Source organism: Mustela putorius, unplaced genomic scaffold, assembly GCF_011764305.1.
Source record: "Mustela putorius furo isolate JIRA1106 unplaced genomic scaffold, ASM1176430v1.1 tig00003867_pilon_pilon_pilon, whole genome shotgun sequence".
Taxonomy (NCBI): domain Eukaryota; kingdom Metazoa; phylum Chordata; class Mammalia; order Carnivora; family Mustelidae; genus Mustela; species Mustela putorius.
Window position 1 is genome coordinate 29794549 of NW_025422019.1, and position 27867 is coordinate 29822415.

Sequence of the window (27867 nt, forward strand, 5' to 3'; positions counted from 1 at the left end):
ATACCCTTTAGGTCCATCTGTGTTGCAGATGGCAAGATCTCATTTCTTTTTATGGCTGAGTGATATTCCATTGTGTATATATATCTGTTTATTCCATATGTTCCATATTTCACACACACGTACCCCTCCCCATTGTATATTCTTGCCTCCTTTGTTGTAGATTAATTAACTGCATAAACATGAGTTTATGGGGCACCTGGATGGCTCAGTTGGTTAAGTGCATATCTCTTGGTTTTGGCTAGGTTCATGATCTCTTGGCTTGTAAGACTGAGCCCCAGTTGGGCTCCGCACTCAGTGGGGAGTCTCTTGAACATTCTCTCCCTCTGCCCCTCCCACCACTCACACATGCTCACTCTCTTTCCCTCTTAGATAAGCAAATAAATCCTTAAAACAACAACAACAAAAAAGGAATTTATTTCTGGTCTCTATTTTGTTCCATAATCTATGTATCTGGTTTTTTTGCCAGTACCATACTGTTTCAGATATTATAGCTTTATAGTATATCTTTAAATCTGGGATTGTGATACCTCTGGTTTTGTTCTTTTTCAAGATTGCTTTGGTTATTCAAGGTCTTTTGTTATTCCATACAAATTTAGAATTATTTGTTCTAGTTCTGTGAAAAATGCTATTGGTATTTTGATAGGGATTGCATTGAATATGTAGATTGCTTTGAGTAGACTGGACATTTAAAAAAAATTAATTCTTCCAACCGATGAACATGGACTATCTTTCTATTTGTTTGTATCTTCAACTTCATTAGTGAATGTTTTATAGTTTTCAGAGTACAGGTCTTTCGCTTTCTTGGTAAAGTTTATTCCTAGGTATTTTGTTCTTTTTGTTGCAATTATAAATGGATTTTTTTTTCTTAATTTGTTTTTCTGCTACTGTGTTATCAGTGTATAGAAATGCAACCAGTTTCTGTATGTTAATTTTGTATTCTTCAATTTTACTGGTTCATTTATTGCTTCTAATAGTTTTTTGGTAGTGTCTTTAGGATTTTCTATGTAAAGTATTATGTCATTTAGAAATAGTCATAGTTGTACTTGTTTCTCATCAATTTGGATGCCTTTTTTCCCTTTTTCCTGACTGATTATAGACCTACAAACTGACAATCTCTGCCTTTTAATTTAGTGCTCAGTTTACATTTAATATGGTTAGTGATATAGTTAGATTTAAATCTATCATTCTGCTATTTGCCCCATTTTTCCCAGTTTATGTTTGTCCTATCTGTTCTTTATTCTTTTTCCCCCTCTCTTTCTGTCCTTTTTTGGATTAAGTACTTTTTATGATTCCATTTTTATCTCCTTTAATGTCTCTTTAGATACAACTCTCCATTTTGTTATTCATTGATTGTTTTGGGTTTGTAGTATATACATCTTTAACTTCTCAACATCTACCTTCAAGTGATATTATTTCATTTCATTTGTAGTATTTGAACCTTATAATTAGTATGCTTCCATTTCTCCTCTTTTGGCTTTTGTGGTATAGTCAGTCATTGTATATTATACTTTTTCATGTGTTATAAACCTTTTAGTACATTTTAAAAATTCAAATTGTCAATTATCTTTTTAAAATTTTAAATATAAAAATATATTTATAAGATATAAGAAACTGTATGTTTAGGGGCACCCTGATCTTAGCTCATGTCTTGATCTCAGGGTTGTGAGTTCAAGCCCCACCTTGGGCTCTGTCCCAGGTGTGGAGCTCACTTAAAGTAAAAAAGAGAGGGAGAGAAATTTATATGTTTTGTCATATAATTAGTATTTCTGATGCTCTTTATTACTTTGTCTCGGATCCTTATTTCAATCTGGCATTATTTTGCATCTGTCTGAAGGGTCTTCTTTACTGTACTTGTGCTAGTGGTCTGCCAGTGATAAATTCTTTCAGCTTTTGTATATCTGAAAGTCTTTATAGTATCTTCATTTTTGAAAGATATTTTTGCTGTAGATAGAATTCTAGGTTGACAGGTTTGAGGAGATTTTTTAGTATATTAAAAATGAGAGTCCATAGTCTTCTCACATGCATTGTTTTTCACTGGAGAATCTACAGTCATCCTTCTCTTTGTTCTTATGTACATAATATTTTCCCCACTGGATGTTTTTAAGACTTCTTTATCTCTGATTTTGAACAATTTGATTACGATGTTCCTTACTGGTATTTTCTTTATGCTTTTTGTGCTTAGGATTTGTTTTGCATCTTAAATCTCTGAGTTTATAGTTTTTTTTTTAATCAAATTTATTTCTTAAAATGTTTTTTGTCCCCCACTCTCTTTCCTCCTTTAGGGATTCCACTTGCATATATAGTAGGCCATGTGAATTGCCCCATTTATCACTGATACTCTCTTTTTTCCAGATTTTTTTTTTTGTTTGACTTTGGATAGTTTTTATCATTAGTCTTCAAGTTTACTAATGTGCAATGTCTAACTTGCTGTTAATACCATCTGATGTATTTTTTATCTCATAAATTATCATTTTCATCTCTGGAAATTCAGTTTGGGGTCTTCTTTTTTTAAAGATTATTTATTTGAGAGAAAGAGAGTGCACGTGAAATTGGAGAGGTTAGAGGGAGAGCAGCCTCCCCACTGAGCAGGGAGCCCAATGTGGGACTTGATTCAGGGACTCCAGGATCATGACCTGAGCCGAAGACAGTTGCTTAACCAACTGAGCCACCCAGGTATACCCAGGTCTTTTTTTTTTTTTTTTTTTTTTTTTACTGTCTTGCATATCTCTTTATATTTTTAAACATATGAATATACTTATAACTGTGTTAATGTTCTTATCCGTTAATTCTAAAATCTGTCAATCTGGATCAGTTTAGTTGATGTTTTTAATTGAAATTTTTTTATTATTTGTAGATGCAATTGTGAGGAGTCATACAGAGAAATCCATTGTGCCCTTTGCCCCCTTTTCCCTGATGGTAACACCTAGTAAAACTAGTAAAATAGGGTCACCTGGTGACTCAGTCATTAAGCATCTGCCTTTGGCTCAGGTCATGATCCCAGGGTTCTGGGATCAAGCCCCGCATCGGACTCCCTGCTTGGCAGGAAGCCTGCTTCTCTCTCTCCCACTCCCTTTGCTTGTGTTGCCTCTCTTGCTGTGTGTGTGTATGTGTGTGTGTGTGTCTCTCTCTCTGTCAAATAAATAAATAAAATCTTTTTAAAAAAAAAAAACTAAAAAATAAAATAACATAGCCAGAATGTGTTGATACAAAGCACTGATCTTGTTCAGTTGTCCCCAATTATACTTGTATTCATTTGTGTGCCTGTATGTTTTTAGATCTGTACAATTCTATCCCATGTTTAAGTTCTTTCATCCACTACCACAGTCCCTTTCCATCACCACAAGAATCCCTCTTCTTGTCCTTTTATAACTAAACCCACTTCCATCTTGCCCCAACCTTACCCCCATCCCTATGCCTACAAAAACTAATCTGTTCTTTTCTAAAATGTTGTCATTTCAAGGCTGCCTGGGTGGCTCAGTTGTTTATAATTTTGTCATTTCAAAAATGTTAAATAAATGGTCTCCTATAATATATAACCTCTGGGGACTGGCTTTGTTCACTCAGTATAATTCCCTGGAAGTTCATCTAAGACTGACTGATTTTTCACATCACTATGTGTTTTATTTTTCTGCTGTTTTCCATATGTGCTAATTTTTTAAAGATGTTATTTATTTCTTTATTTGAGAGAGAATGGGGGGGGGCCATAAGCAGACTCCCAGCTGAACAGGAAGGCTGACAAGGGACTCAATCCCAGGACCCTGAGATTATGACCTGAACTAAAATCAGACTTTAACCAACCAAGCCACCCACGTGCCCCCATGTGTGATAATGTTTATTTTATGCTAGACATTGTGAATTTTCTTTGTTGGGTCTTTGCTATTTTCATATGCATTTATTTTTCAGGTCTGCTCTGGATTGCAGTTAAATTACTTGGAAATAATAATTTGATCCTTTCAGATCTTGCTTTTAAAACTCACTAGACAATACCAAAATTGTTTCATCTAAGTCTACCTGTTCCCCACTACTAAGCAAGATACTTCTGAGTGTTCTATCCTGTATCTCCTGAGTTATGAAGTGTTCTAGTTCCAGCCCAGTGTGAGTGTCAAGTGCCATTTGCTTTGTCCTCTCAGGGAATACTTCCCTCAGCCTCAGTTAGTTTCTTCATTGTATTCACTGCCTAGTACTCTGCTAAATACTCTGAGGGAACCCTCTGGGGCCCCTAGCTGGCTCATTTAGTAGAGCATGTGACTCTTAATCTCAGGGTCCTGAGATCAAGCCCCATGTTAAGTGTAGAGCTTACCTTAAAAAATAATAAAGTATAGGTCAAGTCCTATATTTAAAGGGCAGGACCCTCTGTAGATCTCTGCATTTCTTTCTCTGCAGCTATTCTCAAGCACTCTGTCCTGAAACCACACTCACTGCCTTGGTCTCTTCTGACCCTTTAGCTGTGTCTACTTAACTTGGAGAATCTGCTGAGCTCCAACCAGGTTCTTTCACCCTAGACTGGAAACTCACTCAAGGCAATATGTTAAGGCAGTTTTAGGCCTCCTTTGTTTCCTGGTTGTCTCCTTTGATTGTCTGGTATCTAAAGTTTCATATATTTTGCCTGTTTGTTTGTTTTTTTCCTGGGTGGGTGTTGTTTCACGCAAGAGGGCAAATCTCACCCCTAGTATTCCATCTTGACTGGAAGCCAAAAGTCTTTTATGATCTATTCTTCATCAGATATATTTTTTTCATTTTGACGTAAGATTTATTCTCCTTGATAAAGAAACAAAATTGAAATTTAATTTTCTTTTAATTTCATTTTATTATTGCAGTTATTTGCCCAAGTATCCCTTAATCTTCTTGTTCAGTAACTTGATATCTTTAGGATTTTTCTAAACTCCACTTCATTCTGGATTTGATAAGCTCTTTGACATTTTTCTCAAATGCCTTTTCATTTTTCCTTCCCTTCTTTCTACCTTTTTTCCTTAGTTCCATTCAATAAATATTTATAAGAGACCTATAATGTGCCAGATTCTATGCTAAGCACTGAGAATAATGCCATAAAAAGGATAAATAAAGTCCTTGCTCTCTTGCTGAAATTCTAGTGATGGGAGGAAGGCAGTAAATACATAAACAGTAATTTTATTTAAGTTAGGAATATATGCTATGAAGAAGATAAACAAGATGACATTTTGAGGTGATATTGGAGCTCAAATAATGGAAGAGTTAGAACAAAGAATAGCAACTACAAAAGACCAAAGTCAAAAACAAGTTTGACATATTCAGGAAACAGAAAAAAGGACATGACACATGAAACGCTTATAAAATGTGGTCAGGGAAAGACACTCACAAAATGTGGTATTCAGAGGCCAAGAGAGACTGTGGACTCTGAGCAACAAACTGAGGGTTTGGGAGGGGAGGGGTTTGGGGGGGTTGGTGAGCCAGGTGGTGGGTATTACAGAGGGCATGTATTGCATGGAGCACTGGGTGTGGTGCATAAACAGTGAATTTTGGAACATTGAAAAAAAAATTTAATTAAAAAAAAAAAAACACAGGTCAAATCATACTAAGGTCTTGAAGGCTGAATCAGGTTTATGTGCCTTTCCTTTTGCCTTTTAACACAGCCTTTTTATACCTAAGCAATATAGAAAGCTCCTTGTTACAACCCCTTGAGCTTCTACAGATTTCTCTCTGCTTTCTTTATCTTTGGACTTGGGCTGTTTGTATGCTTTTGGTCAGAATGTTCTTTTTTTTTTTTAATAACTTCAAAACCTTTTTTGCCTTCCTTATAATAGATGCTTACAGTGCACTTTTACCTCTTTGAATACTTTGAAAATGTTGTCCAAAGTCTAAAATACCTATGTAACCACTCCCAATGTGCACTTCCTAGACTATTACAATCCCCCAGATAACATGACCTATTTCTCCAATTATCCCAATTGTGCCTATTATTATTCAGTTAAATACAAAGAAGTAGTTTTAAGAGGCCACTGTGAATAGACATCCAAAATTTTGTCAGCTTTTATCACAAGACTTCTAGCAGATTGCTTCTACCCGTCCATTCTTAACACACCTAAAAAGAAATACCTTCCTCAAGTGTAATTAGGGTCTTGTCACTCCTCTACTTAATCTCTTCTGTAGCTTTCCCATTGCAGTTAAAATAAAATAAAATGCAAAACATCATTATGAATAAGGTGGCCCTACATGGTTCCTTCCTTGCCTGTTTCTCTAACTTCAACTCATGCCTCTCCCCCCTTCTCTCATTACACTCCAGCAACATCCATCCTAACTTCAGATCTAGAACATACCCAGCTCATGTCCAGCTCTGGAGTTTTACACGTGCTATTTCCTTTGCCTGGAATACTTGTGTCCCTCACCCCCAATTCTTTTTTTTTTTTTTAAAGATTTTATTTATTTGACAGACAGAGATCACAAGTAGGCAGAGAGGCAGGCAGAGAGAGGGGAGGAAGCAGGCTTCCTGCTGAGCAGAGAGCCCAATGCGGGGCTCGATCCCAGGACCCTGGGATCATGACCTGAGCCAAAGGCAGAGGCTTTAACCCACTGAGCCACCCAGGTGCCCTCCTCACCCCCAATTCTTACGGCAAGTTTCTTTCTCATCCTCAGGCCTCTCAAATTTCACCTTCTCAGAGAGGACTCCCCTCGTATCTGAAGGAGAGCTCTCTTTCCACCCCAGTGCTCCCATCCTTGTTTTCTCGTAGGCCCCTGTCTATTTCTTTCATAGCACTGAACATGACCTGCAGTTATTTTATTTATGTCTTTGCTTAATTTGTTTTTGTTCTGTCACCACCACTATAATGTAAGCCTCCCAAATGCATTGTCCCCAGTGCCTTGAAGTATGTCTGATACATAGTAGGCCCTAATGAAGGATTTAAATAATTTCATTTAAGTTGATACCTGGTTGAGTTTTTGGATGAGTGAATGAATGAAAAAACATATTACAAAGCAAATCATAAAGTTTAGAATAAAATTCACTCTATAACAAAGATTTTCTTTAATACAAAAATATTAAAAAGTCCAATGAGGGGGGAAAAAAAGTCATGGGTATTGTAAAATTCTCATTATCTGAGTTACTAATTCACTGTGACCCAATTACCCTTGTACATCTGTTGATGAACAATGAAAAAGATTAACATCAACATCATCTCAAAACATGCATTTTTGCTAAATATAATTTTATTTTTCATTTTTTATGGTACCTTTTGTATTTTGTAAGATTAATGAAAATTTTCAGTGGCTCTCTGATATTTTATATATATTGTATATTGAAATGTATTTGTGTGAATCTTTATATGTATGAAGTAGTTGAGGAATTTTCTTTAAAAAATAGAAATTTCAGGACACCTGGGTGGCTCAGTCTGGTTAAGTGTCTGCCTTTGGCTCAGGCCCTGATCCCAGGGTCCTGAGATTGAGCCCTGCATCAGGCTCCCTGTTCAGTGGGGAGCCTGCTTCTCTCTATCTCTCTCTGCCTCTCCCCTGGCTTGTGCTCTCTCTCTTAAATAAAGAAATTAAAAATTTAAAAAAATCAAAAAAGTTAAAATAAATTAAAAATAAACCTTACGTAGTAGTGAGCTATTTGGCAATGTTTGATATAAAATAATGATTGAAAATATGGAACAGTATAGAATTTTATCTCTTACTACTCAGTATTAGTCTTATAATACAGATAAATCATAGCACTTGTATTATAATATCCTGGCATTTTTTTTTTAGTGATTTCATCTGTTGAAGTATTCATGATTAAAATATAAAAATTATTACTGTGGTTGTCTATTGAAATGTTCATGCTTGAAGCATTGGAATTATCATTGCAGTTCTATCTTCAGATTTATCTATTAATTGTTTATTACTAGTAGAAAATGACCTGATAGTCTAAATTTGAAGTTTGCTTGAGGGTTTCAGGATTATTTTCTTACAAATTTGACAACTCCTTTTACTTGTCCCTCTTGTTTTTAGTGTAAAAATTCATAGCTATGTTTTATAATTGCCTGCTATGTTTAATAGATGATTTATTTATCAACATCTGCTTTTTGAGTCTAATTTAGATATCTTTTTGACCAGTATAATGAATCAATAACTAGTAATACTTCTCAGGTATGAACTAAATTAATATATGCTCTGTAAAGCTATGTAACCTTTTTTAGATAGTTTGTAAATCAGTAGAAACTAATTTATTAGCTGATAGATTAATCTGAGTCATTGTTTATTAGCTGATTGGTTAATGAGTCATTAGTATCCATCTTAAAAACTATGAAAATAAAAAATATTAAAACATATTCAAATTGGAAGTTTAAAAACAAAAAGCTGCAGTAAAGAATAAAGTCTTCAAATGGTACCTATGGTTAGAACTAAAAAAAAAAAAAAAAAAAAGTTCTTTTTATTCTATTCCTTTGTTTTAAGTTGGCATGGAAATTTTTTCATTAACATTAGATTGATTTCCCCAGAGATGAAACTGCTTGCACCATCTTATCTCCTCATGTTCCTAAAGCCTCCTAAGCCAACTTTAGTGTTTTAAAGTCCCAGCTGGTCCCGATGTCCAAGAGTTTGTCTCATGCTGAGTATTCTTTTTTTTTTTCAAGATTTTATTTATTTATCAGAGAGAGAGAGAGGGAGAGAGCGAGCACAGGCAGACAGAATGGCAGCAGAGGCAAAGGGAGAAGCAGGCTTCCTGCTGAGCAAGGAGCCCAATGTGGGACTCGATCCCAGGACGCGGGGATCATGACCTGAGCCGAAGGCAGCTGCTTAAGCAACTGAGCCACCCAGGCGTCCTTCATGCTGAGTATTCTTAAAACTCAAATATAATACATTGATGTGTTCATTGTTAGTATTAACGTCACTGTCCTGTTTTCATTCTTGGTCCCCCAAAAATTATTTTAAGCATTTTAGGTCATCAAGGAAAAACGTTTAATTATAAGCTGAAGAATGCTAAGGAAATTTATATAATAAAAAGAAAGTCAAATGCTTCTATAAAAGCTTATGTTTAGCATTCTAGGCCCTTTTGCTATAAAATATTAAAGTCCATGGTAATGAACATAGAAAATCAGTATTTAATATGAGTAATTGGACCTCATACACCTCTGTTATGTGTATGAAAATTTATGCCTGAGTAGTTCTTGAAAGTAGAACTTTGTGTCCATTGCCAAAAATAAACATTAATTCTCTTCTAAGTACTTGATTGCTTCATGCCACTTAAATGAGGCTTCCAAGTGATTTCCAAAAAGGTTTGGAAGAATTATACCATGTATTATTTGTTTTTGAACACTTATATAGCGGGTACTCAGTACAGGTTTGTTTGAATTAACATGTAATTTTAGTCTCTGAATATTAAGATACAAAGATACAAAGATTTTTACTAAGACCACCGAAGGAAGGAAAGGTTGGAAATTCATGGTATTTTATATAAAAGGGAACCCAATTTCACCATCTATAGATACTAAAAGTACTACAAAACGTTATGTGTGATCTTTAAATGTCACTTAAATGTTTTTACACTTAGAATATGTTCTTTAACTTGCTTTTCTTCACTTGACAGTATGTCTTGGAAATCTTTCCATATCACTTATAGAACTACCTCTTTTAAGTGTTATATTATCTTCCATATTATAAATGTTATATTATTTATGTATTCCCTAATTAATAGGCATTCAGGTTTTGTGTTTTGTGCTACTGTGAATATCATTTTACTTAATTCTCTTTTTTTAATTTTTTAAATTTACTTATTTGACAGAGATCACAACTAGGCAGAGAGGCAGGCAGAGAGAGGAAGGGAAGCAGGCTCTCCACTGAGCAGAGAGCCCGATGCGGGGCTCAATCCCAGGACCCTGGGATCACAACCCGAGCCAAAGGTAGAGGCTTTAACCCACTGAGCCACCCAGATGCCCCTATCATTTTACTTAATTTTTGTGCACATATTTGATTATTTTTCCATACATGATGAAGAAGGATTGCTATTTCAAAGAATATGCATATTTGAAATTCGTATTGGTACTGATACATTACCGTCCTAAAAGGAGTTAACAGTTTGTTCTTCTACCAGTAGTTTATGACACTAGTTTTTCCATACTCAACCAAACTTGATATTACCGTCTTTTAAAAATGTTTACGTGTCTTATGAGTGAAAAGTCAGACTTCCTTATTACTTTATTTTGCATTTTCTGGTTACTACTAAGACTGAGTGGCCTTTCTTAAATTTTGGCTTTTTGCTTTGCCTCGTCTCAGCATATCAGTATTTACTGTCCATTTTCTTTGGGCTTTTTAATCTCTTTAGTACTGATTTAGAAGTTCTTTCTACATTCCAGATATTAACACCTCACTGTTAAATATGCTGTAAATGTTTTTCCCAGCCTATCAATTATTTTTTAAGTTTTTTGGTGGTTCTTTTGCTGAATGGAAGTTTTAAATTTTGATGTAGTTAAATTGATCGGTCTTTTTCATTTTGGCATTTGCTTTTCGTCTCCTTTAGAAGGCCTTCATAAGTACAACACAAATAAACATATTCCTTTATATTGTCTTAAAGCATTTATATTTTAGTTTGATTTAGTGTTTTTACTTAAGTCTTGAATCATCTGGAATATATTTTGTGCATTACATGAGTCACGAAAGTAACTAATTTTTTTCTTCCAAATGGATATCCAGTTGTCCCAACTCTATGTATTGGCCATTCTTTTCCTATAGAATTAAAATGACACCTATATGGTGAACTAAATTTGCATATCTATGGGTTTATTGGTGGCCACACCCTTTCATTACACTACTTACCTATTCTTGCATCAATACTACAACTTTTTATTTATTTTTCTTAGATTTTATTTATTTATTTTAGAGAGAATAAGAGAGTGAGACCGGGGGAGGGGCAGAGGAGGAGGGACAGGGAGAGGGACAGAGACTCTCAAGTGGATTCTGCACTGAGCAAGGAGCCTGACATGGGCTCTTTCTCACGACCCTGACATCACAACCTGAGCTGAAACCAAGAGTCAGATATTTAACTGACAGAGCCACCCAGATGCCCCAATACTACAACTTTTTAATATAATTTACTATTAGATAGGGCAATTATCCCTTTCTTGTTTTTGTATGTTGATTTTATACCCAGCTAACCTCTAAATAGCTTTGTCATTGTTTCTAATAATTTTTCAGTGTGAGTTTCTGAATAAATGATCACATTCACTTCAAGTACTGATTGTTTTATTTCTTTATTTCTATTAACTATATCTCATATAATAGTTGTTTGTCTTACTAAATATGCAAAACCAATTCATTAGTCAATATTCAAGACCAATTCCATTTCACATAAATATCTATGAAGGGTCCCATTTCTTTCAACTTCTCCAGAAGGTCTTACCTTCTCTACCTGTTCCCCTCTCAAATTTATCCTTCTCCATTCTGCAAGATGGATTAGAGTTATTTTTTTTTTCAATTTCTACAGCTTCCACATTTTTCTGTCTTTCTCCCTTCTTTTCTTTCTTTCTTTATGAATAGTTCTTTACCTTAAATTTGAGTTATCGCAACCCATATATGAAGCTGAAGGAGTTGGGCAAAGTAAGGAAGAGATTCAAAAGTATAGTAGCCCTTTATATTAACCTTTTCTGACCTTATACAGAATTTTACTTTTCCCTTTATTTAAGCATTTAATCAATTTACCTTATAATTTTCATAGGTCTATATTTTTATCTCCCCAACATTTTAACTTGTCGCGGCTGGCGCGACAAATCGACCAGGAACGTGAGGCTAAGAGGATGAAGAAAAGAACTCGAGAAGCAGAGAGATGGGGGCAGGAGGAGCACTGAGGAGGATGTTCAACAGTGCTAAGTTTATTCAAAGCATTAAGGCCATATATATAGTGATATTACAATAGGAGAAGCAATACACCTGTATCTTGTTAAGCAACCACGAGTTACCTTAATAAGTTTCACACTTGACTATAAGCAGACCTCGTGACACCAAATGGCTGAAGCCAGTACAGGTGTTCTGTATTGATACAGAAAACCTGAAAGTAATTTATGGGCTGGACTAGGGCAGCAAGGACCAGCAACGAACTTTTTTTTTTTTTTTTAAGATTTTATTTATTTCTTTGACAGAAACAGATCACAAGTAGGCAGAGAGGTAGGCAGAGAGAGAGTGGGAAGCAGGCTCCCTGCAGAGCAAAGAGCCCGATGCGGGGCTCAATCCCAATCATGACCTGAGCCAAAGGCAGAGGCTTTAACCCACTGAGCCACCCAGGCGCCCCCAGCAACGAACTTTTGACCCCAACCGAATTGTTCTCATTTGTTTAGCAAACATGTGGGAAGTCACATAGACGAGCGCACAACACATAGCACAGACCCTTTCTCAGTGCTGCTCAATTTTTCCGTCCTAAACCTTTGGTTAGGTTATTCAGACTTTAAAGGAGGCACAAGTCAGGGCCTGGTTTGGTCCTTGTCTCAAGCCTTATTGCGGCCTCCCAATATTAACTGTTTCGGGTCAGACTATTTCTCCTACCTTTTATCTACTTCCATTTCCTTTCCTTCTTCCCTTATACCTGTACTGCATGTTCTTTAATTTCATATATGCCTTTATTCCAGTTTAGATTCTATTTTCCATATCCTCAGTAACACATTTGCCACATCTCAAAGTTCATCGCCCCTCTGTCTTTTGCTCACCCTCTCCACAACCCTGGTCCTGTTTTATTTTTGTTTGTGTTTTTCCTACATTTTTAAATTTTTATTTTAATATTTTATTTATTTATTTGAGAGAGAGAGACAGATAGTGACAGAGCAGGGAGGAGAGAAAGAAGCAGACTCCCGCTAAGTGGGGAGCCCAACACAGAGCTGGATCCCAGGACCCTAGGATCATGACCCAAGCCGAACACACACGTTCAGTCGCTTAACCAACTGAGCCACCCAGGCACTCGTTTTCCCTAAATTTTAGAAACCTTTTATTTTTTATTTTTATTTTTTTTAAGATTTTATTTACTTATTTGACAGAGAGAAATCACAAGTAGATGGAGAGGCAGGCAGAGAGAGAGGAAGGGAAGCAGGCTCCCTGCTGAGCAGAGAGCCCGATGCGGGACTCGATCCCAGGATCCTGAGATCATGACCTGAGCCGAAGGCAGCGGCTTAACCCACTGAGCCACCCAGGTGCCCCATAGAAACCTTTTATTTTGAAATGATTTCAGACTTACATGAAGTTATAATAGTTTATTCAAGTTATCTATTAGGTAATCTATTACCTGTTTAAACTATGTATCTATTTATTATCTACACATAAAATTCAGTAATTAACATTTGTCATATTTCCTTTATCATTCTCTCTCACACACACCCCATGTGGGTACTTCTGTATATTTTTAAGAACAGTGTGATATTAAATTTCAAATGTGATCTATTCTCTTTTTGCTTTTTCCATGCCTATATTCAGTAACCCAGAAATCCAACTCTATTCATACTGCTATCTTGTCTAATAAGGCATGTTCTAACAAATAATGTCACATTTTGGGTTATGCTATAAATTTATGATCACTGACCTCATATTGATTTTCAGGGCTCCCTGTATATGAGTCACTGTTTTTCAAATTTGCAAACACAGGGTATTTGGGGATATTATCTTCTTAAGATGTTCTATATTTATGAAAATTAATTAGATGATACATTCTATGTGATTTCAGTTATTTGGAATCTTTGAGATTGTCTTCATGACCAGTTACTTTTATTTATTTACCAAATATTTACATAATGCTTCAATGGGCCAGGCACTAAGTACTGAACAAGTCTTTATTTATTTAATTTGCTCAACACTAAGTGACAGATAAGATTATTATCTTCATTTTGCAGATAGGGAAACTGAGGAGCAGAAATGTAACATACCCTAAGTCTACACAAGTAATAGAGCTGAAATTTTAATTCCACCAGTCTGGGTCCAGAATCCATGTTCTCAACCACCACGTTGTGCTAATTTTTCTCATGTGCTCTTTTTTAAAATGTTCATTTATATTCTTACTGATTTGTATAATCCTCTGTGAATTTACATTAGATTGAGCATTTTATGTAGTTCTAATCATTTATATCTTTATTAATTTCTTGCCTATTTGATTTATCAGTTTCTGAGAAATGTATGTTGACTATGGATGGATTACCCTCTGATTGTAATTCTGTCATTTTTTGGTGTTGATTATTTTAAGATATTGTTGGGTATATCTGTTTCCAAAGTTTATTTCTCACTAAAAAGCCTTCATTAAATAATTATATAATAACTTCTTTATTAGTATGTTTCTAAAATAATGATCATCAAAAGAAAATAGACCTTCAATCCCAAACAACTTCATCATTTCAACATGAAATTATACTCTGTCACAAATACTGCTTTTGTAATAGTAATAGAGAAGGACTCTTACCCATCACAATCTGAACCTGTAGTTGATTTATTAATTGAAGAGATGTGTTAAAGCAGAGAATCATTAAAAAAATATTTACAGTCAGGGTGCCTGGGTGGCTCAGTTGGTTAAGCGACTGCCTTCGGCTCAGGTCATGATCCTGGAGTCCTGGGATTGAGTCCCAAGTTGGTCTCCCTGCTCAGTGGGGAGTCTGCTTCTCCCTCTGACCCTCCCCCCTCATTCTCTCTCTCTCTCATTCTCTCTCTCTTTCAATTAAATAAATAAAATCTAAAACAATAAAAAAGAAAAATAAAAAATGCTTACAATTAATCACTTTAATCTACTATCTATAAATATACATTCAATCAATAATCTTTTTTTTTTACGTTTTTATTTAAATTCTAGTTAGTTGATATGGAGTGTAAAATTAGTTTCAGGTATACAGTTTGATGATTCAACACATATATACAAAACGGTGGTACTCACCAGAACAAGTGCAGCCATTAATCCCCATCACCTATTTAACCTATCCCCTCCCCTAACCTCCCCTCTGGTAACCATCAGTTGGTTCTCTGTAGTTAAGAGTAGTCAGTAATCTTTTTAGATCAAAAGTTTTCCTATGAGTTTACATGTTGAAGTACAGCAGTGTCTTTATATTAATGTGGTTTGGTTTTGTTTCTGTTTTTTTAAACTTTGGAGAGGAACAAGAATTCAAAGATACTCGCAAGGTAATCTGACTACAGAATTATTCAAGATTTTTAGGGTTCCCCCCAAAATTCTCCACTCTCCCATCCTATCTGACCTCATTTTTAGGAGACTGTATTAAACATTATGCTTTCAACTTAATTTTCACGGAAACAGTCATTCTCTTTTTATGCTTACATTTCATTAGTTTACAAAATATTTTATTAAATTCCTAAGTTACACCAGCAAGTATTATTGACTCAGACAGCTTTGGAAACAACACAACTAATATTGGAAAGTAGACAACTCAAATGTTAAAATCAGAGATAAACATTTGTCTGTTTTCAAATAGAAATGCTATTTTGATTAATTGATTTTTTTAAGTGAAGGTCAGTTATGAGAGTTTCTTCTGTAGTTCAAATCAGAATATGTTCCTCAAGTAAATAGTGGCAAAATCACTGACAAGTTATTCTCCATCTGACAGATGTCATTGTCAGCAAATGACTACATAGGAATGAGATTGCATTTATAAGTTAAGATACCTATAGACCAGGAATGCTTATGTTAGAATGTCATAGATTTATGATACCAAAACTTTTTTGAGTTTATGTACATAGAGATTCACCCTATAAAAAGAAGATGGGCATATTTTTTAAAGCTACGTTCATGATACTTTCTAACACAATTCACTTCAATCTAATCAGGCTTTTTCTTGTTCTATGAGTATCTTATCTCGGTAAACATATATGAGATTGAGTTGAAAAAATTGAAGTCATCTTTATGAAGTCTCCCTCCCTTTTCTAGCTAAGGTAGAAATGATAGAATTGAATGGAACAGAAGAACATCCAGCTCAGAAGAGATTCTTCAAGGTCTTCTAAATGTTGGACACAAACTTGAATTTTAAAAATAGATTAACACTATAATAAAAGTAACATGTGCTTTCAAAGTGTGTTATACCAAGTTGTAAACACATCATGAAAAAAACATATAAACACATCATGAAACAAAAGTAAACCATGCTACTAGTTTATATTTTTATGGACTGCTGACTAAAGCTTTGCTACCAATATTCATATACATATTTAAACTTATTATGAGTATGCATTTATATTTTTAAGCTTTTTAGCTGGGCTTTTTAAAAACTTGAGTTCATTATGAGATATCCAGATCAGGTTATATAAGCACGAGCATTGCTGCAGCATGTATGCCTCATTGAATAAATACAGACATGTATCACTCCTTAACTGTTTTGCAATGGCAAATTAATATGATAATATTGTATTAAAGGAAGTTTCCTTGCTTAATTTTAGTTTTGAGTGTTTCTTGTCCATATTTCACACTTATGCCCAGAAACATGAGTAATGATTAGACATACTCATTCAGTCTTGGAAACAAGATTTTATTCACTATTCCTTTATTCAAGCTTCTAGACCATGTTATTTTTTTTTATTAACATATAATGTATTATTTGCCCCAGAGATACGGGTCTATGAATCATCAGGCTTACACACTTCACAGCACTCACCATAGCACATACCCTCCCCAGTGTCCATAACCCAACCCCCCTCTCTATATCCCCCTCCACACAGCAACCCTCAGTTTGTTTTGTGAGATTAAGAGTCTCTTACGGTTTGTCTTCCTCCCAATCCCATCTTGTTTCATTTTTTCCTACCCTACCCTCCAAACCCCCAACTTTGCCTCTCAATTTTCTCATATCAGGGAGATCATATGATAATTGTCTTCCTCTGATTGACTTATTTCACTCACCATAATACCCTCTAGTTCCATCCACGTCATTGCAAATGGCAAGATTTCATTTTTTTGATGGCTGCATGGTATTCCATTGTATATAGATATACCACATCTTCTTTATCCATTCATCTGTTCATGGACATCTAGGTTCTTTCCATAGTTTGGCTATTGTGGATGTTGCTGCTATAAGCATTTGATACACGTGCCCCTTCGGATCACTGCATTTGTATCTTTAGGGTAAATACCCAGTAGTGTGATTGCTGGGTCACAGGATAGCTCTATTTTCAACATTTTGAGGAGCCTCCATGCTGTTTTCCAAAATAGCTGCATCAGCTTGCATTCCCACCAACAGTGTAGAAGGGTTCCCCTTTCTCCGCATCCTCGCCAGCATCTGTCATTTCCTGACTTGTTAATTTTAGCCATTCTGACTGGTGTGAGGTGGTATCTCATTGTGGTTTTGATTTGTATTTCCCTGATGTCGAGGGATGTGAAGCACTTTTTCATGTCTGTTGGCCATCTGGATGTCTTCTTTGCAGAAATGTCTGTTCATGTTCTCATGTTCATGTTTCTTTTTTTTTTTTAATTTTATTTATTTATTTGACACAGAGAGAGAGTGATCACAAGTAGGCAAAGAGGCAGACAAAGAGAGAGGGGCAAGGAGGCTCCCTGCTGAGCAGAGAGCCCGATGTGGGGCTCAATCCCAGGACACTGGGATCACGACCTGAGCCGAATCTCTGCCCATTTCTTGATTGGATTCTTTTTTCTTTGGGTGTTGAGTTTGATAAGTTCTTTATAGATTTTGGATACTAGCCCTTTATCTGATATGGCATTTGTGAATATCATCTCCCATTGTCAGTTGTTTATTGGTTTTGTTGACTGTTTCCTTTGCCATGCAAAAGATTTTGATCTTGATGAAGTCCCAATAGTTCATTTTTGCCCTTGCTTCCCTTGCCTTTGGCGATGTTTCTAGAAGAAGTTGCTGCGGCTGAGGTCGAAGAGGTTGCTGTCTGTGTTGTCCTCAAAGATTTTGATGGATTCCTGTCTCCTATTGAGGTCTTTCACCCATTTTGAGTCTGTTTTCGTGTGTGGTGTAAGGAAATGGTCCAGTTCCATTTTTCTGCATGTGGCTGTCCAATTTCCAAACATTATTTGTTGAAGAGACTGTCTTTTTTCCATTGGATATTCTTTCCTGCTTTGTCAAAAATCAGTTGACCATAGAGTTGAGGGTCTATTTCTGGGCTCTCTATTCTGTTCCATTGATCTATGTGTCTGTCTTTGTGGCAATACCATACTGCCTTGATGATGACAGCTTTGTAACAGAGCTTGAAATCGAGAATTGTAATTCCACCAACTTTGGCTTTCTTTTTCAACCTTCCTCTGACTATTCAGGGTCTTTTCTGGTTCCATATAAATTTAGCATTATTTTTTCCATTTCCTTGAAAAAAATTGATGGTGTTTTGATAGGGATTGCAGTAAACATGCAGATTGCTTTAGGTAGCATAGACATTTCACAATATTTATTCTTCCAATCCATGAGCATGGAACATTTTTCCATTTCTTTGTGTCTTCCTCAGGTCCTTTCATGAGAACTTTATAGTTTTCTGAGTACAGATTCTTTGCCTCTTTGGTTAGGTTTATTCCTAGGTATCTTATGCTTTTGGGCGCAGTTGTAAATGGGATCGACTCCTTAATTTCTCTTTATTCTCTCTTGTTGTTGGTGTATAAAAATGCAACTGGTTTATTTGCATTGATTTTATATCCTGATACTTTACTGAATTCCTGTACAAGTTCTAGCAGATTTGGAGTGGAGTCTTTTGGGTTTTCCACATAAAGTATCATGTCATCTGCAAAGAATGATAGTTTGACTTCTTTGCCAATTTGGATGCCTTTAATTTCTTTTCGTTGTCTGATTGCTGAAGCTAGGATTTCTGGTATTATTTTGAATAGTAGTGGTGATAATGGACATCCCTGTCATGTTCCTGACCTTCGTGGAAAAGCTTTCAGTTTTTCTCCATTGAGAATGATATTTGCAGTGGGGTTTTCATAGATGGCTTTGATGATATTGAGGTATGTGCTCTATCCCTACACTTTGAAGAGTTTTGATCTAGAAAGGATCAAAACTTTGTCAAATGCTTTTTCATCATCTATTGAGAGTATCATGGTTCTTGTTCTTTATTTTTTTAATGTATTCTATCAGATTCATTCATTGATTTGCAGTTGTTGAACCAACCTTGCAGCCCTGGAATAAATCCTACGTGGTCGTGGTGAATAATCCTTTTAATGTACTGTTGAATCCTATTGGCTAGTATTTTGGTGAGAATTTTCGCATCTGTGTTCATCAAGGATATTGGTCTGTAATTCTCTTTTTTGATGGGGTCTTTGTCTGGTTTGGGGATCAAGGTGATGCTGGCTTCATAAAATGAGTTTGGGAGTTTTCCTTCCTTTTCTATTTTTTGGAACAGTTTCAGAAGAATACGTGTTAATTCCTCTTTAAATGTTTGATAGTATTCCCCGGGAAGCCATTTGGCCCTGGGCTCTTGTTTGTTGAGAGATTTTTGATGACTCCTTGAATCTCCTTACTGGTTATAGGTCTGTTCAAGTTTTCTGTTTTTCCTTGGTTCAATTTTGATAGTTTATACATCTCTAGGAATGCATCCATTTCTTCCAGATTGTCAAATTTGCTGGCATATAGTTTCTCATGATATGTTCTTATAATTATATTTCTTTGCTTTTGGTTGTGATCTTTCCTCTTTCATTCATGATTTTATTAATTTGGGTCCTTTCTCTTTTCTTTTTGGTAAATCTGGCCAGGGGTTTATCAATCTTATTAATTCTTTCAATGAACCAGCCTCTAGTTTCATTGATTTGTTCTACCGGTTGTGTTTTTGTTGTTGTTTTGTTTTCTGTTTCTATTTCACTGATTTCTGCTTGATCTTTATTATTTCTCTTCTCCTGCTTGGTTTAGCCTTTCTTTGCTGTTCTTTCTCCAGCTCCTTTAGGTGTAGGGTGAGGTTGTGTAGTTCAGACCTTTCTTGTTTCTTGAGAAAGGCTTATATCGCTATATACTTTCCTCTCAGGACTGCCTTTGCTGTGTCCCACAGGTTTTGAACAGTTGTGTTTTCATTTTCATTTGTTTCCATGAATTTTTTCAATTCTTCATTAATGTCCTGGTTGAACCATTCATTCTTTAGTAGGATGCCCTTTAGCCTCCATGTATTTGAGTTCTTTCCAGTTTTCCTCTTGTGATTGAGTTCTAGCATCAGAGCATTGTGGTCTGAAAATATGCAGGGAATGAACCCAATCTTTTGGTACCAGTTGATACCTGATTTGTTACCCAGGATGTGATCTATTCTGGAGAATGTTCCACATGCACTAGAGAAGAATGTGTGTTCTGCTGTTTTGGGATGGAATGTTCTCAGTATATCTGTGATGTCCATCTGGTCCAGTGTGTCATTTAAGGCCTTTATTTCCTTGTTGATCTTTTGCTTGGATGGTCTGTCCATTTCAGTGAGGGGTGTGTTAAATTCCCCTACTATTATTCTATTAGTGTTGTTGTGTTTCTTTCATTTTGTTATTAATTGGTTTATATAGTTGGCTGCTCCCATGTTAGGGGCATAGATATTTAAAATTGTTAGATCTTCTTGTTGGACAGACCCTTTGAGTATGATATAGTGTCCTTCCTCATCTCTTATTATAGTCTTTGGCTTAAAATCTAATTTATCTGATATAAGGATTGCCACCCCAGCTTTCTTCTGATGTCCATTAGCATGGTAAGTTGTTTTCCACCCCCTCACTTTACATCTGGAGGTGTCCTTGGGTCTAAAATGAGTTTCTTGTAGATAGCATATTGATGGGTTTTGTTTTTTTATCCATTCTGATACCCTGTGTCTTTTGATTGACCATTTAGCCCATTTACATTCAGGGTAACTACTGAAAGATATGAATTTAGTGCCATTGTATTGCCTGTAAGGTGACTGTTAATGTATATTGTCTCTGATCCTTTCTGGTCTGCTACTTTTAGGCTCCCTCTTTGTTTAGAGGACCACTTTCAATATTTCCTGTAGAACTGGTTTGGTGTTTACAAATTCTTCTAGTTTTTGTTTGTCCTGGAAGCTTTTTATCTCTCCTTCTATTTTCAATGATAGCCTAGCTGGATATAGTATTCTTGCCTGCATATTTTTCTCACTTAGTCCTCTGAATATATCATGCCAGTTCTTTCTGGCCTGCCAGGTCTCTGTGGATAAGTCTGCTGTCGATCTAATCATTTTACCATTGTATGTTACAGACTTCTAGTCCCGAGCTGCTCTCAGGATTTTCTCTTTGTCACTAAGACTTGTAAGTTTTACTATTAGATGATAGGGTGTGAACCTATTTTTATTGATTTTTAGGGTGTTCTTTGTGCCTCCTGGATTTGATGCTTGCTCCCTTTGCCATATTAGGAAAATTCTCTACTATAATTCACTCCAATATACCTTCTACCTCCCCCCTTTCTTCTCCTTCTGGAATCGCAATTATTCTAATATTGTTTCATTTTATGGTATCACTTATCTCTTGAATTCTCCCCTCATGGTCCAGTAGTTGTTTGTCTCTCTTGTGCTCAGTTGCTTTATTCTCCATCATTTGGTCTTCTATATCACTAATTCTCTCTTCTGCTTCATTTATCTTTGCAGTAAGAGCCTCTATTCTTGATTGCACCTCATTAATACCTCTTTTGATTTCATCTTGGTTAGATTTTAGTTCTTTTATTTCTCCAGAAAGGGATTTTATTTTTCCATACAGGGTTTCTCTAATATCTTCCATGCATTTTTCGAGCCCAGCTAGCACCTTGAGAATCGTCATTCTGAACTCTAGATCAGACATACTACCAATGTCCATATTGATTAGGTCCCTAGCCTTCAGTACTGCCTCTTGTTCTTTTTTTTTATTTGGGGGGGGGGGTGAGTTTGAGTGCCCTGTCATTTTATCCAGATAAGAATATATAAATGAGAGAATAAAATACTAAAAGGGTAGCAAAGACCCCAGAAAAATGTATGCTAACCAAATCACAATAGATTCCCAAATTGGGGGGAGAAGAAAGGGGGTAAAAAAATTAAAACCAATTTAAAATACAGACACACACATACACACACATATTAGACTCGTGAATAGAACAGAGCCACCCACCCACCCACTTGATTTTGGGTGCATTTTGGTCTCTTAGAAGAAACTACCTCCCAAAATTTTAAAGAAAGTAAAACTTATATATATACAAAAATAAGGGTAAACACAATGAAGGGATGGAATATAACTATAAAGATGAGAATTTTTTAAAAATTTCTTAAAAAGGAATTGATAAGATAAGTTGGTTGGAAAATGAAAGAAAAAGAAAGTGGAGAGAATTTGCTCAGGCTGGAGACTGGAACAAAGCCCTGTGCTGGATTTAAGGTATATTTTGATCTATTAGAAGAAATTGTATCCCAAAGTTTTTTTAGAAGAAAAAACCCTATATGTATTAAAAAAAAATTAAGTTAGATACAATGAAGGATAAAATATGACTATACTAATGAAAGTTTAAAAAGATTTTTTTAAGAAAGGTATTGTTAAGATAGACTAGTTTTAAAAAAAACATTAAAAGAGGAATGAGGAAAAGCTTAAAAAACTAGAATAAGAAAAAAATAAAATTAAAGAAATTTAATTAACCTTGCAAGACTAAAGAATCATGGGGAGAAAGCCATGAATTCCATGCTTTGCTTTCCCCTCCTCTGGAATTCTGCTGATCTCCTTGATCAGTGAACTTGGTCTTGGCTGAATGTTCTTGCTGATCTTTTGGAAGAGGAGCCTGGTGTAGTGATTCTCAAATGTCTTTGCCCGAGGCAGAATTGTGTCACCCTTGCCAGAGGCCACACTAAGTAATCTGCTTGGGTTCGCGCTCAGGAGCTTTTGTTCCCTGAATGCTTTCCATAGAGCTGTGGAGGATGGAAATGAAAATGGCAGCCTGCCAATCTCTGGACCAGAGGAGCTGAGAGCTCGGGGCCCCACTCTTCTGTGCAATCTCGGAGAAAAGCGGTCAGTCACTCCCATCTCTCTGGTCCCTGGCCATGCTCCAAGCTCACCCAGCCTGTGACTGAGCATTTCTACCTCTGGCTCCAAACCCAGCAGATTCCTGCCACGTTGCTCTTCCAGTGGAAAGGGGGGTCTCCCTAGATCTGCCACTTGTGGGGTCCCTGCTCAAAGAGCAGTGGTCTGACTCTGCCATGGATCACAGTTCAAAGTAACCCCAAGCTGAGAGTTCACTCCTCAGCTCCGTCTCTGTAGTTGGCTTCCCCACTCTGATACCTGCGAGCTCTGCCACACTCAGACACCTCCGATCCTTCTGTGACCCTGCAGGACCCGAGACCATACTGTCCCCATGAGGGTTCCACCCCCACTTAGCCTCCTGAGCAATATCCCTCAGTGGAGCAGACTTGTTAAAGTTCCAATTTTATAGTCTGTTGCTCCACCACTTGCTGGCAGCTGGCCCCTCCCCCCATGATCTATATTCCCATTGCTTCGGATTCACTTCTCTGCACGTCCTACCTTTCAGAAAGTGGTCAATTTTCTGTTTCTAGAATTGCTGCTCTTCTTCTCTTCAATCTCCTATTGGGTTTGTAGGTGTTCAGAATGGTTTGATAACTATCTAGCTGAACTGCGACCAGATGTCTTCTCAGTCTGCTACTCCTCCACCATCTTGACTCTCTCACCAGCTTCTAGACCATTTTAATTGCAGAGATCTTTATGTTGCTAAAGCCAAATTCACTATTAAAAAAAAAAAAAAAAGTTGCCTTTGGCAATAGCTTTTCTGTGGTAACCAGAATTGTTTCCATATTAGAAAGCCAAAACAAATACATAAATGACACTTTTGAAGATTATTTTAAATTGCAACTCTTACCCATATGTCTTGACTTCATACTTTTTACTAATCAAAATAGTGCCTTATTTTTATTGATGGATTTTAATAAGTAGTGTTATGATTTGGTCTTACACAATGAATAATTATTACCAGTAAGTCTATTTTTTCTGTTTTATATATTACAGATTCCATTTAGATTTCATTAGATAAAAGAGACCTACACCTAAAATAATTTGAAAAATACTGATCTAGTCCAAGGTCATTAATTTTACAAATTGAAAAATTAAAGTTAAGTTATATAGAGCTAGAAACCGGTACAGCCACTCTGGAAAATAATATGGAGGTTCCTCAAAAAGTTGAAAATAGAGCTACCCCTACAACCCAGCAATTGCACTACTGGGTACTTACCCTAAAGATACAAATGTAGCAATCTGAAGGGACATGTGCACCCAAATGTTTATAGCAGCAATGTCCACAATAGCCAAACTATGGAAAGAACCTAGATGTCCATCAACAAATGAAAGGATAAAGATGTTGTATACACACACAAGCACACACACACGTGTGTGCGCGCACACACACACACACACATATGATATAATACTATGCAGCTATCAAAAACCACCATGAAATCTTACCATTTGCAGCAACATGGATGGAACTAGAGGGTTTTAGGCTAAGTGAAATAAGTCAATCAGAGCAAGACAATTATTTTATGATCTCCCTGATATGAGGAATTTGAGAGGCAAGGCGGAGGTTCAAGGGGGGAATGGAGGGAAAAATGAAACACAATGGGACCAAGGAGGGAGACAAACCATAAGAGACTCTTAATCTCAGGAAACAAACTGAGGGTTGCTAGAGGAATGGGAAGGATAGCGTGGCTGGGTTATGAACATTGGGAAGGGTATGTGCTATGGTGAGTGCTGTGAATTGTGTAAGACTGATGATTCACAGACCTATACCCCTGAAACAAATAATATACTATATGTTAATAAAAATATTATATAGAGCTAGAAAATTTCAGATTCTACATTTCCTAACCATTAGCTCACTATTCTATTATTTGTTACCTCATCTCTGAGTTCCTATAATACATTTATTTTATGCCATGGCATTTAGTTTGTATGCAAACATTCATTTCATTTACTCAAAAAGTTATTCTCTGTGCCAGGCACTCTTGTAGGCACTGCAGACAGCCCCCAAATTTAGAAATTATACTGAAAATAGGATAAGAGAAAAGTAGATTCTATTCAGACTCCATTTGATTTTGGTTGAATACACACCTACAATTAGCCACCTATATATATATTACTGGGTGGTTTTAACATATTACTTACAAGAACTTCACTATTTTATTATTATATTTAAGGGAGTAAAAAATTTCTTTAGCGTTTTGAAAGGTGAGAAAAACAAATAATTCAACTCAAAGCACATTGTTTGCATACCATGTACCTGGTAATGTGTTTGGCAACCTCAAAAACAAAGCTATATGAAACAAGGAATGCGTGTGCATAAAACATTGTGGTCGGCATGCAATTAGCACTGCAGAATGAGAGAGGAATGAATAAGTAACTCTGAGCAGGAGTCTAGATGGGACTTTATGGAGGAGTTAACCCTAGAGTGTAAAGAATACAAGGTTGCTTTAAGAATGCAGAAGGAGGGCGCCTGGGTAGCTCAGTGGGTTAAGCCGCTGCCTTCGGCTCAGGTCATGATCTCAGGGTCCTGGGATCGAGTCCCGCATCAGGCTCTCTGCTCGGCAGGGAGCCTGCTTCCCTCTCTCTCTCTCTCTCTGCCTGCCTCTCCATCTACTTGTGATTTCTCTCTGTCAAATAAATAAATAAAATCTTTAAAAAAAAAAAAAAAGAATGCAGAAGGAAGGGGCACTCTGATGGCTCAGTTGGTTGAGCATCTGCCTGCCTTTGGCTCAGGTCAGATCTCAGGGTTCTGGGATGGAGCCCCGCTTCAGACTCCCTGCTCTGCTCCCTCTCCCTCTGCCTACTTGTGCTGTCTCTCTCTCTCAGAAATAAATAAAATCTTAAAAAGAAAAAAAAAAGAATACAGAAAGAAATCTTAAGTCCAGGGAACAACACATGCATAAGCATGAAACTGAACAGTCCTGGCATTTCCATGAAAGTTAAATGCAGCAAACTACTAGGATGTCTTGGGAGGAGTGCTCAGTAAGCATTTTCAGATATTATTAGGTTGAAGAATGGAAATAATGAAATGTGAGACCTTCTTATTTTGCACCTGGGTATTCCTCATGCATTTACCTATTTCTGTTCCTAGGTGTTAAGTTCTTTGAGAACATTGATAGTATTCTGTACTTTGCAATCTGACAGTGACACGTGCAGTGCTAAGCATGACAAGGACTCAGTACATGCTTGCCAATTAATTATGCTCATCGTTCACTCGACAAATATTTTTGACTCCAGCATGTGTAAGGTTCTATACTTTGTGCTATGAGAAATTTTTTAAAAAGTTGTAAGACAGCCAGCTTTCAAGGAGTCTTGAACCTAAAGCAAAAAATTATAAGGAATTTTTTCTGTTGTGATGATTTATATGGTCATGTGCTCACAGAGCTTATGCTCTTGTCAGAGGAAATCACAAGACGGTAAATGTTAAAAATGTAGAGGAAATAACAGTAGGGTAAATGTAAAATGGGGTAAACACTAAGGAAAAAAACAATAAAATAGGAAAGGGGGATATAAATTACCAGAGAGAAAAAGAGAAACTAATTTAATTTCTCTTGCCTCCATATCCTTAATTCTAGAAAAGAAAAAATAATAATGTTTATGTATAGAGTTGTGATAAGGATTAAACAAGTTAATATATTTATGTGTAAAATATTCAGTGCTGTTCCCAGAAGATGGTAGGAAGTCAGCTAATATTGTTCATACCTTTGTCTTGAATAGCTTTAGAATAGTAGTCACCTTATTTTCATCACTTATGAACTTCTTTTATTGAAGGATATACTTCCAAATGGTTTTGAACTACTTTATCTACAGGCTAAAACTCCCTCATCCATATCTTGCTCATTTTAGCTTCTGTTTCCAGTGCACTCACATCTAAAAATACTTTCTTATTGAAGTGAATCATTGTACTTTGATAGTATTTCTTCTAGAAAACAGTATCTGCTTATCTGGATATCAGGTCACTGTTTTCTGTTTCAGGCATGAGGCAGGCATCCAGACCTTCCTGCACAAAATATTCATTAATGCTTCATCACTTAGCCCATCTCAAGGTTAAAAGGTCTGACAAAATGAGACCTTTATGCTTGCTTACCAGCTTAAAAATATATATCCAATATTGGAATTGTTATCAGACAGAAACATAAAATCTTCAATATGACTCTTTTGGAACTAAGATCATATGCACGGATGAGATGAAGTTTGAGGTCTCCTACTAACCTTTCTTTGTCTAACTTCAGTGCATCTTTAAATATATCCTGTGTCTCCCTTTCTCTGATCCCTGAAAACTAGACTAGCTCGCTCTTTGTGCTCCTTTAGCACTCCACATTTAGCCCTATTATAGCCAGTGTCATTCAGTATTGTAATTACCTGTTTCCCTAATTGCCTTACTCCCTGCCCTCCACCTCCCAGTCATGTATGCTCTTTATGTTCAGTTCCTTGATATCCATTACTGTGCTTCACGTGTAGTTGATGCCCAGTAAATAGTTAAAACACTCAACCTAATGTCTGGAGTGCCTTTAATATATCAGGACTACAGGGACATAGTTATTTAATCTAGGTTCCATATTCCTTAGCTGGTGCTTTGTTTCTCCTGGCGGCTTTCTGAGAAACAGCAATGTTCAAGCATATGTACACCATGTCCTATGCACATTCCCCTGTCCTGCTTTGGCCTAAAACCAAAAGCAAAAAAAGAACAAGTAGGCTGGCTCTCAGGAAATACACAAAGATGGAGGAGCATCCTGTGTTGTAATTATGGTCCAGCATGTGGTCCTTACTCTTCCAATTAGAAGAAAAAGTTGAGGGTGCATGGCTGGCTCAGTCAATAGATACACGACTCTTGATCTCAAAGTCATGAATTCAAGCCTTATGTTGGACATAGAGATTACTCTAAAAAATAAAGAAAATCAAGAAAAAAATTATTTGCCATTGCTCTCATGGGTGATGGGACTTTTTAGGGTCTGATACAGATCACCTGTATTTATAAGAAATTAATGTATAAGCCAAATGTAAGCCATTTATCTGTT

At 36.3% G+C, this 27867-nt stretch overlaps 1 protein-coding gene across 3 annotated transcripts in view; it reads left to right on the forward strand.

The window, feature by feature from the left end:
- The window catches only part of MBD5 (methyl-CpG binding domain protein 5), a 185352-nt gene that overhangs the window by 80159 nt on the left and 77326 nt on the right, over positions 1 to 27867 (forward strand). The gene's annotated exons all lie outside the window — the stretch shown is intronic.